This window comes from Durio zibethinus, chromosome 13 (genome assembly GCF_047325235.1).
Source record: "Durio zibethinus cultivar Kanyao isolate XHJ-2024 chromosome 13, ASM4732523v1, whole genome shotgun sequence".
In the NCBI taxonomy this organism is placed as follows: Eukaryota; Viridiplantae; Streptophyta; class Magnoliopsida; order Malvales; family Malvaceae; genus Durio; species Durio zibethinus.
Genome location: NC_143174.1, coordinates 17695238 through 17706912, shown reverse-complemented (window position 1 = coordinate 17706912; position 11675 = coordinate 17695238). Strand labels below are relative to the sequence as shown.

The window sequence follows — 11675 nt, the reverse complement described above, 5'->3', positions numbered from 1 at the left end:
CAGATTTTACATAAAAATAGCTATAAAAAAAGGAAATAATCTCATAAGTTTCTCTTTCATGCCAAAAGCTCCATTTTCTCAAGCAATAATAAATATCTAAAAAAAAAAACCTTTGAAATTGTATTTAAAACATAGGTGTCAAAAACAAAACAACAAATGAAGACACAAATTATGTATTGCAAAACTATGTTTTTATAAACAACAATCTTATTTTCATCCAACATTACAGCATGCAAAAAGAAATTAAAAAAAAAAGGAACAAATTCTCGTAAACCTCATAACCATAAAACCTAAACCCCATTTAACAATCCAATTTCATTAAACAAAATGAAAATGTGTAACAGCAAAATCATCCTAAGGAAAACCAAAAAAAAAAAAAAAAAAATTCACATCAATTAAATAATGAAAAATAGTTGTAGATTTTACCAAAAGTAGTTGAAAAAAAAAAAAAAGGAAAGAACTTTTTCAGGCCAAAAGCTTCACTCTTTAGCATTTTCAATAAAAATCCAAAAAAGAACCTTCAAAATTGCAGTTAAAACATAGGTGTTAAAGACAAAACAATAGAAGAAAACACTTATATCCTTTAAAAAAATTAAAAAAAAATTCTAACCAGTAAAACCCCAACTTAATCTAATGAAATAACAAAAAACTATAACACTATGTTTGGATTGAGAGAAGGGAAAGGAACGGAAAGGAAAATAAAGAAAAGTAATGGAAATAAAAAAACTTTTAATTTAAAAGAAAGGAAAGAGATGGAAACTCAATAATATTTGGTTTTGCTTGTAATCATCACTTTTTCAATACCCCAGTTGAGGGGGAAAGCTAAGGAAAGAAAAGTTGAAATTTTTTTTTATAAAAAGACTGTTATATTCATTTTTTTATTACTACTAAAAACCTAGTCAAAAAACCTAATCACATCATCTTTTATAATTTTTTCAAAGCCATTTCTTTTTTCAAATAAGTTTTATATGTCTCTTCCAATATAAATTTTTTTTTTTATAATTTTTTGGTGATTTGATTTTAATGAATGATTGAATATAAATAGATATATTTTTTGAGTTTATGAGATGTAATGTTTTTATGTGATTGCATTTTATATTTAATAGCTTTTACATGAATACATTGTCAAAGTGACAGTGTGCTGAAATTTTGACAATAGCTAAAAAATTCATAAATGCATGTTTGTAAAATATTTTTATGTTTCATTTGATTAAAAATTACTGATATAGCATCAATTGTGAGGTCATACAATAACTAATATATTATGGTTCAAGAGTACTCTAAATCATAGGCAATGAAAAATTATAATTGAAAAAAATTATTATAATGAATCATTTTCTTTCTTTTTCACTCTTTATCCAAATAATTGTTATTAAAATTTTTATTTTTATCTTTTTTTTATTAATTTTAATTATCCAACCAAGGTACATATATTATTTCCTTTTCTTTAAAAATTTTTCTTTTCCTTTCCTATCTTTTCTTTTCTTTATTAATATTTATCTAAATATTACCTAAAAAAAAAAAAAGTATACGTGTACTTTTTAGATAAAGATGTATTGATCATCGAGCTCTTTATTTAATATTTAAAAAAAAAAAGCCAACACCGTTTTCGCATGGAAATTGTATTTGATTTGTCTTTTGAAGACATGGCTTGATGACTCAAAATTTATCCGAGACTGCTTTTTTTTTTTTTTTTTTTTTGTGAAAGGTTTTAGTTTTTACTTGCTATTTCTATTATTATTATTAAATAAAAATTTAAGTAGATTGGAGGTTTTTTCAGCAAAGAATTATGATAGATTGCAAATCTCATTAAAGATTTATATTAAATTTATAAGTTATCCATTAAAAATGATTGTTAATGGTAAGAATCAAATCTAAATCTTACCAAGTAAAATGTAAAATTGTTCAAATAGCATTGGACTGATCTGCAAGTTATTTGCGTGTCAACTGCATATCTTCTTGGTATGCCCTTTGAATGTGCATTCCAAGTATGCAACCATCATGGGAGCTCACATAAAATCACTAGATTGTAAGAATGTAAATATATGATTAAATTCATAATGAAAATACCATATTCTAGAATGAGACTGACATGTGGAAATTCATGAAGAAATGGGATCTCCAACATAAATAAGGCAAACTGGCTAAAAATGTAAAACCATGAACAATTGTCCAAATGCACAGATATTACATATTCCAGAAACATTTTATAACGGTTAACATGTCTTGTTATTTCGTCTATAAAATGGTTAAATTGATGATAAATGTTAGCCACCAATTGACATCTCACTTGACAAACAAAGAGATCAAAATAAATTTTATTTAAAATTCAAGGATTAACGATGTTATTATCTTAAATTTTTTATATTTTAAATATATTTTATAAAATATAAAATTTAAAATAATATTTTTATTGTAATATATAATTTATTAGCTAAATATAATAGAAAATGAATTTCCCAAAAATTCAAACGAGGTTCACCAAACGTTCAAACGAGGGCTTTACATTCATTTCCATGTGACAGGACTGATGTTCACTTCAGAGAGTTTCACCTGATATCAGCCATGGTCAAATAATGGAGCGATGAGATTAATAATCCAACTGCTTAGGAAAAATCAAAAGGCATTATTGAGTTCTGAAACCTAAATTTTGAGAGAGGGCATTGAGACTTACAATCTAAATACATCTAATTCGTAATCACAACAAAAACCATTTATTTCTTGCTAATTGAAACATTTGATTTGGGTTTGTTATACAATCTGTTATAGAAAGCTGTCCTCTAAAAGATTAAATCTGTTCAATAATTCCTGCAATTCATGCAGTGCAATCTTATAGTGTTCCTGAGATTGTGCTCCTTCTACAACTGGAACTGCACACTCATGCAAGTGATTTGGCCAATGAACTGGGCTATACACATCAGTGTCATTGGAGCCTTGATCAGCATGCCTGCACTTGAAATCTTTACACCACCGAGGCAGTATATATCATGAGGGTATTTCTTCCACATCATTATAATTAAGAACATTCACTGCATGCCTGCATAAATAACCTTTATAGTTGAACAAACTGCATATGCATCGGATATCCATCTGACTGGTCTCGAACAAAACCTCATAACCCCTAACGTCGTTCTCATTTCCTTCAATTTCGACTGTTTCCTTAACAATGTACGTTATTATCGGCCCATTCACACTCACTTGCCTTCTGTTGAAGCAAGAGTACATCCCCTTAACTTCAGATTGAAATTTATTAAAGATTTCTTTTGTATACACTTTAGAGAGCTGCACCTCAAAATCACATCTTGTTTTCAATTCAAAGCATGAGTTTCTTGACTGCATATTAGCTGTGGCTTCTTTCAGGTGATTCCTATGAAGAGCTAAATCATACTTATCAACAAATTCCTTGAAAGATGTATGCTTATGTACATAACCATCAAAAAATGCATTCAAGCTCTCATTTTATTGGATAGGGATCATTCCAGCAAAAAATGTATCCTTTAAGTAAACTAAACTGGAACCCACAGTTTCCTACCTTCATACAATGTTTGGAGCCATTTGTTATCCCCAAGTCCATGCTGCTTAATTATTTCAGCCCAAGAAGTTTCAAACTTAACTATCTTCAGGGAGTTATACACAGCTTTATTCAACTGTCTTTTAGTTTCTTCAAATCCTTTCAATCCCCCCAACTTCTCTGGAACTCTCTGCATGATATACCACAAACAAAAACAATGACGAGCCTTAGGAAAAACCCTGGAGACCACAATTTGCAAGGGTTTGCACTGATCTGTAACAATAACTTGTGGTCAGTGCCCTACTATGCATTTAAGCAATGCTCTAAAGATCCGGACAAAGTACTCTACTGAATCATGTCCAAGGAAGCCACATCCCAACAATATCGATTGTCCATGATGGTTCACTCCAACGAAAGAAATCAAAGGAATTTCATATTTGTTTACCAAGCATGTTGTATCAATCACGATGGTGCCACAAAACTAAACATAAGCAGCCCTGGACCTAGCATCCGCCCAAAAGACATTCTTCAAATGACCATTTACATCAAGATCCATCGAGTAAAAGAAGTTTGGTTTAGTCAGCTTCATGCAACAGAAGCAATTATATACAGCATAAGCATCTCCCTCTTTAAGTTCCAAATGTTTAGGGTGAGCAGCTAGATGAATACCCTCTCTTTCAGAAACATTTGAGTATCCGTTAAACCCAGCATCCATGGCAGCTGTTCGATACAACTTGATAGTATGTATTTCAGTAATAGGCTCTGCTGGTGGTTGTGCCATTCTGGCTGCAAGAATCATTTTCTTATAAGACTCGTAAAAACTTTTTATCTGTGGACTTACCTGGTGATTGTGTTCAAGCTCAACTTCAACTATTCTCCACCTTTTAGAATCGACAAGCCTAATGACAACCGTTGCAGGACAACCAGTTCTTGTTTCTGGTCTTGGATTGTTGGCGTCGCTCTTTTTCTTAAAGCCTGCACTAGTACAGCTAAGTTTTGCTCTATATCGCTTCTTCTTTTTGGATCTAAACCACGAATTGCTAACTCTGATGCCAAAACCCTGTTCCTTAGCATAGATGTTGTCGAAATCATAAGCTTCATCAAAAGAATCAAACTCCAAACCAACAGTAGGTTGAGATGGTTCTTTCTCTGAATGTTTCGCACCAGATTCATCATCATCATCATGTTCCACTGCACTGCAGTCTCCCTCACCCTCACCTTCATACTCATCGATCTCATCAAATGCTGGTTCACTATTAAGGCAAACTTCTTCCATCTGGAAAACAAAATGAAAGGAACATTCAAACTGCAACACCCAAGAAGGTAAAATCTCTATGAATAATGAATAAAATTAAGAAGGACAATCGTGTATTAAGCATAGTAGAAAGCAAAGGTACAATTAATCCAGTTTATTCCACCGACAATTTGTAAGAAAACAAACCCAAAGAGCAATAAAACTATCCAAAGATCAGAAACCGTATATAGTCAGAAACAACGAGGAATAAATAATGAAACATCACAACAAGCAGAAAGTCTAATTACTAATGCAATAAATACATTGATAAAAATATGATAAGAGTATTAAATAAAGCAATCCAAGAAAATCAACTATATCTAACTGTTCTGCTTGGACTAAACATGAAACAAAATAAAAAATCTAAAAACATAAGCTTAGAAACTGGACCCATCAACGAGCAATGTCAAATCAGAGAAGAATCACATTTGCTTAATAAATGCTAATTTTCAGTCACACATTGGACTTATACAATGAATGCGAAAACTGCGGATTCCAGTTAAGATGGTCAACAAGGGTATGAAAAAAGAGAATTAGTGTTGCTTTCTTTTTGACCTAGGCCATAATTATAGTTATATGTCATTTCAGTTACGTGGCCCAATGTTAAACTCAATGGTCTATTTTCAAGCTAAAAGTAATAGATACATGATAAGAAAGAGCTCAAACCGAATGATAATAACTGCAATCTGTGGTATACTGCAATCAAACATAGGGTGGCAACTAGGGAGGAAAAATTTTTTAAAAAATGTAATCATACCTTCAACTTAAACTATACCTCTGTTCTTCATGTTGTTGATGCCAAAGAATTAGCCTCATCGGCTTCCATATCAAATTATAATCAAGCAAAAGATTCTGCTTACAAGACAAGCTTCTCCTTTGGCATGGTTTAAGCACTATAGTGAAGCCTACAGCATCGTTTCACCCCAAAAAGAAAATGTAACCTTAGATTCCCAGACAAGCTTCCACTATTGACACCAAGGGTACTGTAAGCAAATAAAGAATTAATTTCTGTAAGAAACTTAATAACGTTGTCCATGCACCAACACCTAGGAGACCAGCATCAGACAACACTGGGGAAGAAGAAACAGAATATCCCGATCAGCATGTTGCATAATGTTCACACAATGACATGAAAAGTAGAACAGAACAGGTTATTGCAAGATTAATCCAATAAATAATTTAATAAGATTTTATGCTAAAGAACACATGAATATCTCTGTATTTCCTTCATCTCAAGTCTCAACCAAGCCATACTCCTTTATATATTTGCCAGCTCAGGAGTTAGAAATAGCAGCAGCAACAATGGAATAGTAATACTGAAAGCTTGCCTGTTGAGGCACCGATGTCATGATGATGTAGATGCAAATGTCAATAACAATGACATGGACATTGTAGATAAAGAAAAAACCACAGGGAAGAGATTTTCAAATATAAACTTGAATTTAGCAAAATCCCTTGCTACAAAGGAAAACGAGTACGGGACAACCCCACATTCTAATTCATTTCCAGCTAAACTTTAAAGGTCCCAAACTTAAAAATCAATACGAAAATGCATTTAACTACTGCTGTATTCACAGCTATAATTGGAACAAATAATCCTTGCAGCAATCTGGTTATACTATGTAAATTACAGGTAAGAAATTGCCAAATATTAACCCACATTGGTTAATAAATTGTAAAGGAAATAGCAACAAAACAAAAGAATTATAATGATCAAATACTTGATTAATGGTATTTGTTTTGACCCAAAGCAGGTATAGTGAAAAATGAGCACCAAACAGAACCTAAACTCCTTGCGTATGAATTAATCTAATTTCCGGCTGTTAATACAAGGGCTTCAGAGATTGAATTACTAATTTTAATTATAATGATAAAGAGTTATGACTTGTGAGAATCATTAATATTTTACTTTCCGTTTGGTTGCTGAGAAAATTTGAACGTCATTGTTTCGTACATCGCTACTCTGTCAGTACTTACTATAAATTAAAACCATCCAAAATTTCAAGTCTAGCACTTGTAATAATCACTTGATTACTTCATTTATAAGTTCTTTACTTCTACTTCATCTATAAGTTCTTTACTTATCTCAGCAACCAAACAAAAATCCAAATCGATCGAAACCCTAAGTCAACCTGATAGAATTAAAGTAAAAAATGTCAAATTAACGCTGATAAGTTGAAATTGTAGATGATCCTACGATGAACCGTTGAGAGGGATGGGTGAGATGAGGAAGAATAGGGGGTGGTGCCGCTGGGTCACCGCTTCCGAGGTGGCGTTGGGAAGGCGAAATGTGAGTCTCACACAGGGCTTACAGAGGTTTCGTAGATCTATCGACTCAACGAGCTGACACGTGGGGAGTTTCTCTTTTTTATGCTTGCAAAGTGATGCGTGCGCTGTGCTGCCAGGGTATGATGGCGGCATCGTTGCTTTTGTATTTTTTTTAGTAGTTATAATCATGTTCTATCCTTATATAATAATTATTAAATAATTAACTAATAAATAATAATAAGTAAATACATATATAATAAAATTTAAACATAAAATTTTAAAATTTTAGAATGCTTTTATTGTGACTAAATCAAAATCTTATTAAAAATTATGCAGTTTTTAAATAATTATAAAGTATTTAGTAAAAATTTTAAATTTTTTTTTAAAAAATTTGGATTTGATTTTGTTTAATTCATTAAAAAGTAAATTCAAAGAGCTTTCCAACCATCTAAAATTAAAATATTAAAACTTTGTGAATTAATACAAAAAAATAAAACAAGCTCAATATTGAAAAACTTTGTTATTTTAAAACAGCTTTCTTAAGTTAATCTATTTTTCAAAACTAATATTATCAAAATTATATTAAATCCAAAATGAATAAGTTCACTTTATAAACAACAATTGAATTTTTATTTAAGCTCAAATAAACAATATTTAAAGATAAATTTGGTTTGAGAAATATGAAAACAAAAAAATGTTTCTTTACACTTTAAAAAACATATTATTTATTTAGTACAAAAATATAAAACTTAAGAACATATACTAAATAAATTTTTTTCAAAATCTTGATCAAGCTTATTTAGTTTAATATTTTATCATTTTAAAATAAGAGTTAATTTAAGGCTAACAGAGATATTCATAGATTGGGTTGGATCATATTTGGATCGAACTTACGCTTAGTACTAATAATTTATATACCTGTCTAGATCCGACCTGATCTGAAATATAGGACTTCAAATTTTTTCAAACTTGACTCAAATTAAAAAAAATAAGTCCTAAACTTATCCATTAAACTTAATTTATATAATAAAAATTAAAAAATGATTAAATTAAGTTTAATGAGATTATATTCAATTCACATATACATAAAAATTAAAAATAAATTATATATATAAATTTTATATAAAAATTATATAAAAATAAAAATTAAGTTTAATAAAATATATAATTTTTGTTTTTAATTTATATATATGTAAATTAATCATATATAATTCACGTATATCTAAAAATAAAAAATATATATGTGAATTTAGGTCGAGCTAATCAAGTTTGGCTCGCACTTTAAATCTTTTGTCCATGATGCAACCCAATATTTAAACAAGGTTAAAAATTGTACCAATTCATATTTAATAGATTTTTTTTTTTCAAATTCTTTCAAAACTTGTGCAGATTTTCAGGTTTGGATGAATAATCCGACCTTTAAATTGATTTAATCATTAGCATTTTATTATAATGTAATGTTCTAAACAAATATCATAAATTAAAAGGAGTCAATCATATAAATGGAAGCAACCATCTTATTATTCACGTTAATAAGAGATACATTGAATTTAAACATGCTTTCATAGGCATAATCCTTATAAATGCTTCACCTTTGAATAAGATAAAGCTTATTTCATTCAAAAATTAACTTGAAACCAAATTTATTGAACAAATTTATGGCACAAGATTTTTTTTTTTTACATAGGCGAATCCACCTTATAAATTAAGGTGTCCATCAAATTTGGAAAATAAAAAAATTTTAAAAGGAAAATTTTCATTGGATACTCTAAAATTTTTTTATAGATACCCTCAAAGATGGAAAAATAAGAAAATTTAAAATAAAATTTTCTACTAAACACCCAAAATTTTCCTATGGACACCTTTTTCATTCATAAAATTAGTAAATTTATTGACAAAATCAGTAAATCCGTTGACAAATATTTATATATATTATAAATGAACAAAAAAAAAAAAAGGATCCACCACTATTTCAAAAAAAAAAAAATTAGTAAGATTTAGTTTTTTTTTTTTTTAAGTAAATTCCAAATCTAAAGTCCTTTTTCCTTTTATTTTAGTTGTAGACAAATTTCTCATAGTCAAGCAAAATGAAACTTTTTCTTAAAAAGTTTGAATAAGACGTTATTTATGTCTACATGCTTGCTTTGTAGGACTGATATCAATCTACCATATTTTTTGTCGTCGATAACATTGAGTTCATAAATTAAAGAAATAAAGCTATCTTTGTTTTTCATGATGTTAAAGATCAAGTTGTTAAAATGCAGTTTATCAAATTTTTACTGAAGATGAAGAATTAAGAAAGAAGTAAAGAGCCACAGAAAAATGAGAGAGAAAGGATTTTGATATTTCTTAATTGAATACCATGATATCATTTTCCTCCAGCTATTTGTAACCTTCCACTAAAGTCCAACAGATTTCTTAGTTGCGATCCGCAAATGACGGATGCAAGCAAATTTCTCTCTCTTCCCTTCTTTAACCGTAAAAGAGAAAGAGAAACAAAAACTAAGAGGCCTCTTCTGAAATAGGCCTGTAACAAGTTCAACTCACATGGCCCATTACTTAATTACAAAAATGCAGCCCGTATCAACAGCCCCCCTATGAAAACAATCTTTTTCCTAAAGGATCAAAGCTTGGATATTTCTTCAGGAGCTCAAACAGGATCTCCCAGACGGCATCTTCAGGAAAAGAGTTAGTCCACTGCACAAGAACTTCTGTGATAGCTCTATTTCCGTTGTTGATCATCTTTTCATCTATGATCTTCACCGGTTCCTTAATCACTGTCCCATCTTCATCAACTATAGGCAAATGTGACTGTACCACTGAGCTACCAATATGTTTCTTGAGTTGAGAGACATGAAAAGTGGGGTGAATTTTGGAATCCTTAGGCAGTTTCAACTTATAAGCCACCTGTCTTATCCTTTCCATGACCTTAAAAGGTTCAAAGAATTTAGTAACCAACTTTGTACAATTCTTGTGCACCACTGATTGTTACCTATAAGGCTGTAACTTCACATGCACAAAATCCCCAACCTGAACCTCTTGGTCACTCCTTTTTTTGTTAGACACATTTTTCATTCGCGTTTGAACTCTCGTTAAGTAGAATTTTAGCATCTGAATAGATGCTTCCCTCGTCTGCAAGCTCCAATCCACAGTTTCAACCATTGAATCCCTTGCCAGATATTATAAATGTATTAGAGGTCGTTGCCCATACACTATCTTATATGGAGTGGTGTTAATAGCTGAATGATGATTGGTATTGTACCTTCATTATGCTAAAGATAACCATTTACTCCATTTCCTGGGTGTTTCACTCAATCAATCACCTCAAGTAGGTCTCCAAACACCTGTTAACAATTTCTATTTGGCCGTCCGACTGCGGATGATAAGCAGTAGGCATATTAGGAGAGGTACCATGTCTTTTAAAAAGTTCTTGCCAGAATGTGCCCATGAATACACTACCTCTGTCAGAAACAATCGAGTTAGGCATCCCATGTAGCTTATCTATTTGGTCCATGAATAACTGAGCTACAGTCAAAGCAGTGAAAGGATGAGAAATGGCCAAGAAGTGGGCATCCTTGCTAAGTTTATCCACTACCACTAGTATGGTCTCCTTACCATAAGACTTTGGCAACCCTTTAATAAAATCTATAGAGATGTTTTGCCAAATTCTATTAGGTGTAGGTAATGGTTGAAGAAGACCCGGTAAGGCTGAATTATCAGTTTTGCATTGCTGGCAGGTTATGCACTCAGCAACCATTCTCTTTACGTCTTTTTTGAGCCCCTTTCAATACAAGACACTAGAAATTCTGCTCATGGTAACATTCACCCTGAGTGCTCGCCAGTGGGACTGCTATGAAAATAATGTGACAGTTCTTGCCTCAAGGCAAGTTCCATTCCCACTACCAACTTGCCCTTTCTCCTCAATTGACTTCCATACCAGCTATATTTTGAGTTTAAGTTTGTATTAGATTGCAACTGAATCATCAATCTTTGCAACTTTAAATCTTAACTCCAAGGGTCTCTAATTCTTTTAACCAAGTTAGTCGTCGTGGTGGACATGGCCAGTAGTTGAGCTGAATCTAACCTTAGTTTCCTGGACAATGCATCAGCCACTGTATTAAATGCCCCCTTTCTATATACTACCTCATAATCATACCCCATCATCTTAGTGATCCAGAACTGTTGTGCAAGAGTGGTGGCTTGCTTAATAAAAAGAAATTTTAAACTCTGGTGATCGGTCTTAATAACTAAATACCTGCCAACCAGATATGCATTCCATTTTTTACAGCCATCACTGCTGCTATCATCTCCTTCTCATATATTGAAAGTGCTTGGTGCCTAAGTGATAAAACTTTACTAAAATACGCTGTGGGCGTTCCTTCTTAAATTAAAACTACCCGCACTCCACTACCTGAGGCATTAGTCGCTACCATGAAAATCTTACTGAAATCTGGAAAAGCTAACACTAGTGCAGTGGTTATAGCTGTCTGCAGCTTTCTGAATGCTTCCATGGCTAACTCACTCCATTTAAAAGCATTCTTCTTGAGTAGATCTATCAAAGGCTTAGCCAAAACCCCATACCCTCTGATAAATCTCCTGTAG

The 11675-nt window shown here is 31.5% G+C and overlaps 1 pseudogene across 1 annotated transcript; it reads right to left on the bottom strand.

The window, feature by feature from the left end:
- Nucleotides 1–2663: 2663 nt before the first annotated feature.
- LOC111302514 (protein FAR1-RELATED SEQUENCE 6 pseudogene) lies at nucleotides 2664–5796 on the bottom strand (annotated as a pseudogene). The gene is made up of 2 exons (XR_016326871.1): nucleotides 5563–5796; nucleotides 2664–4787 (listed from the first exon to the last, which is right to left on the bottom strand). The product of XR_016326871.1 is annotated as a protein FAR1-RELATED SEQUENCE 6 pseudogene (transcript).
- Nucleotides 5797–11675: the final 5879 nt, after the last annotated feature.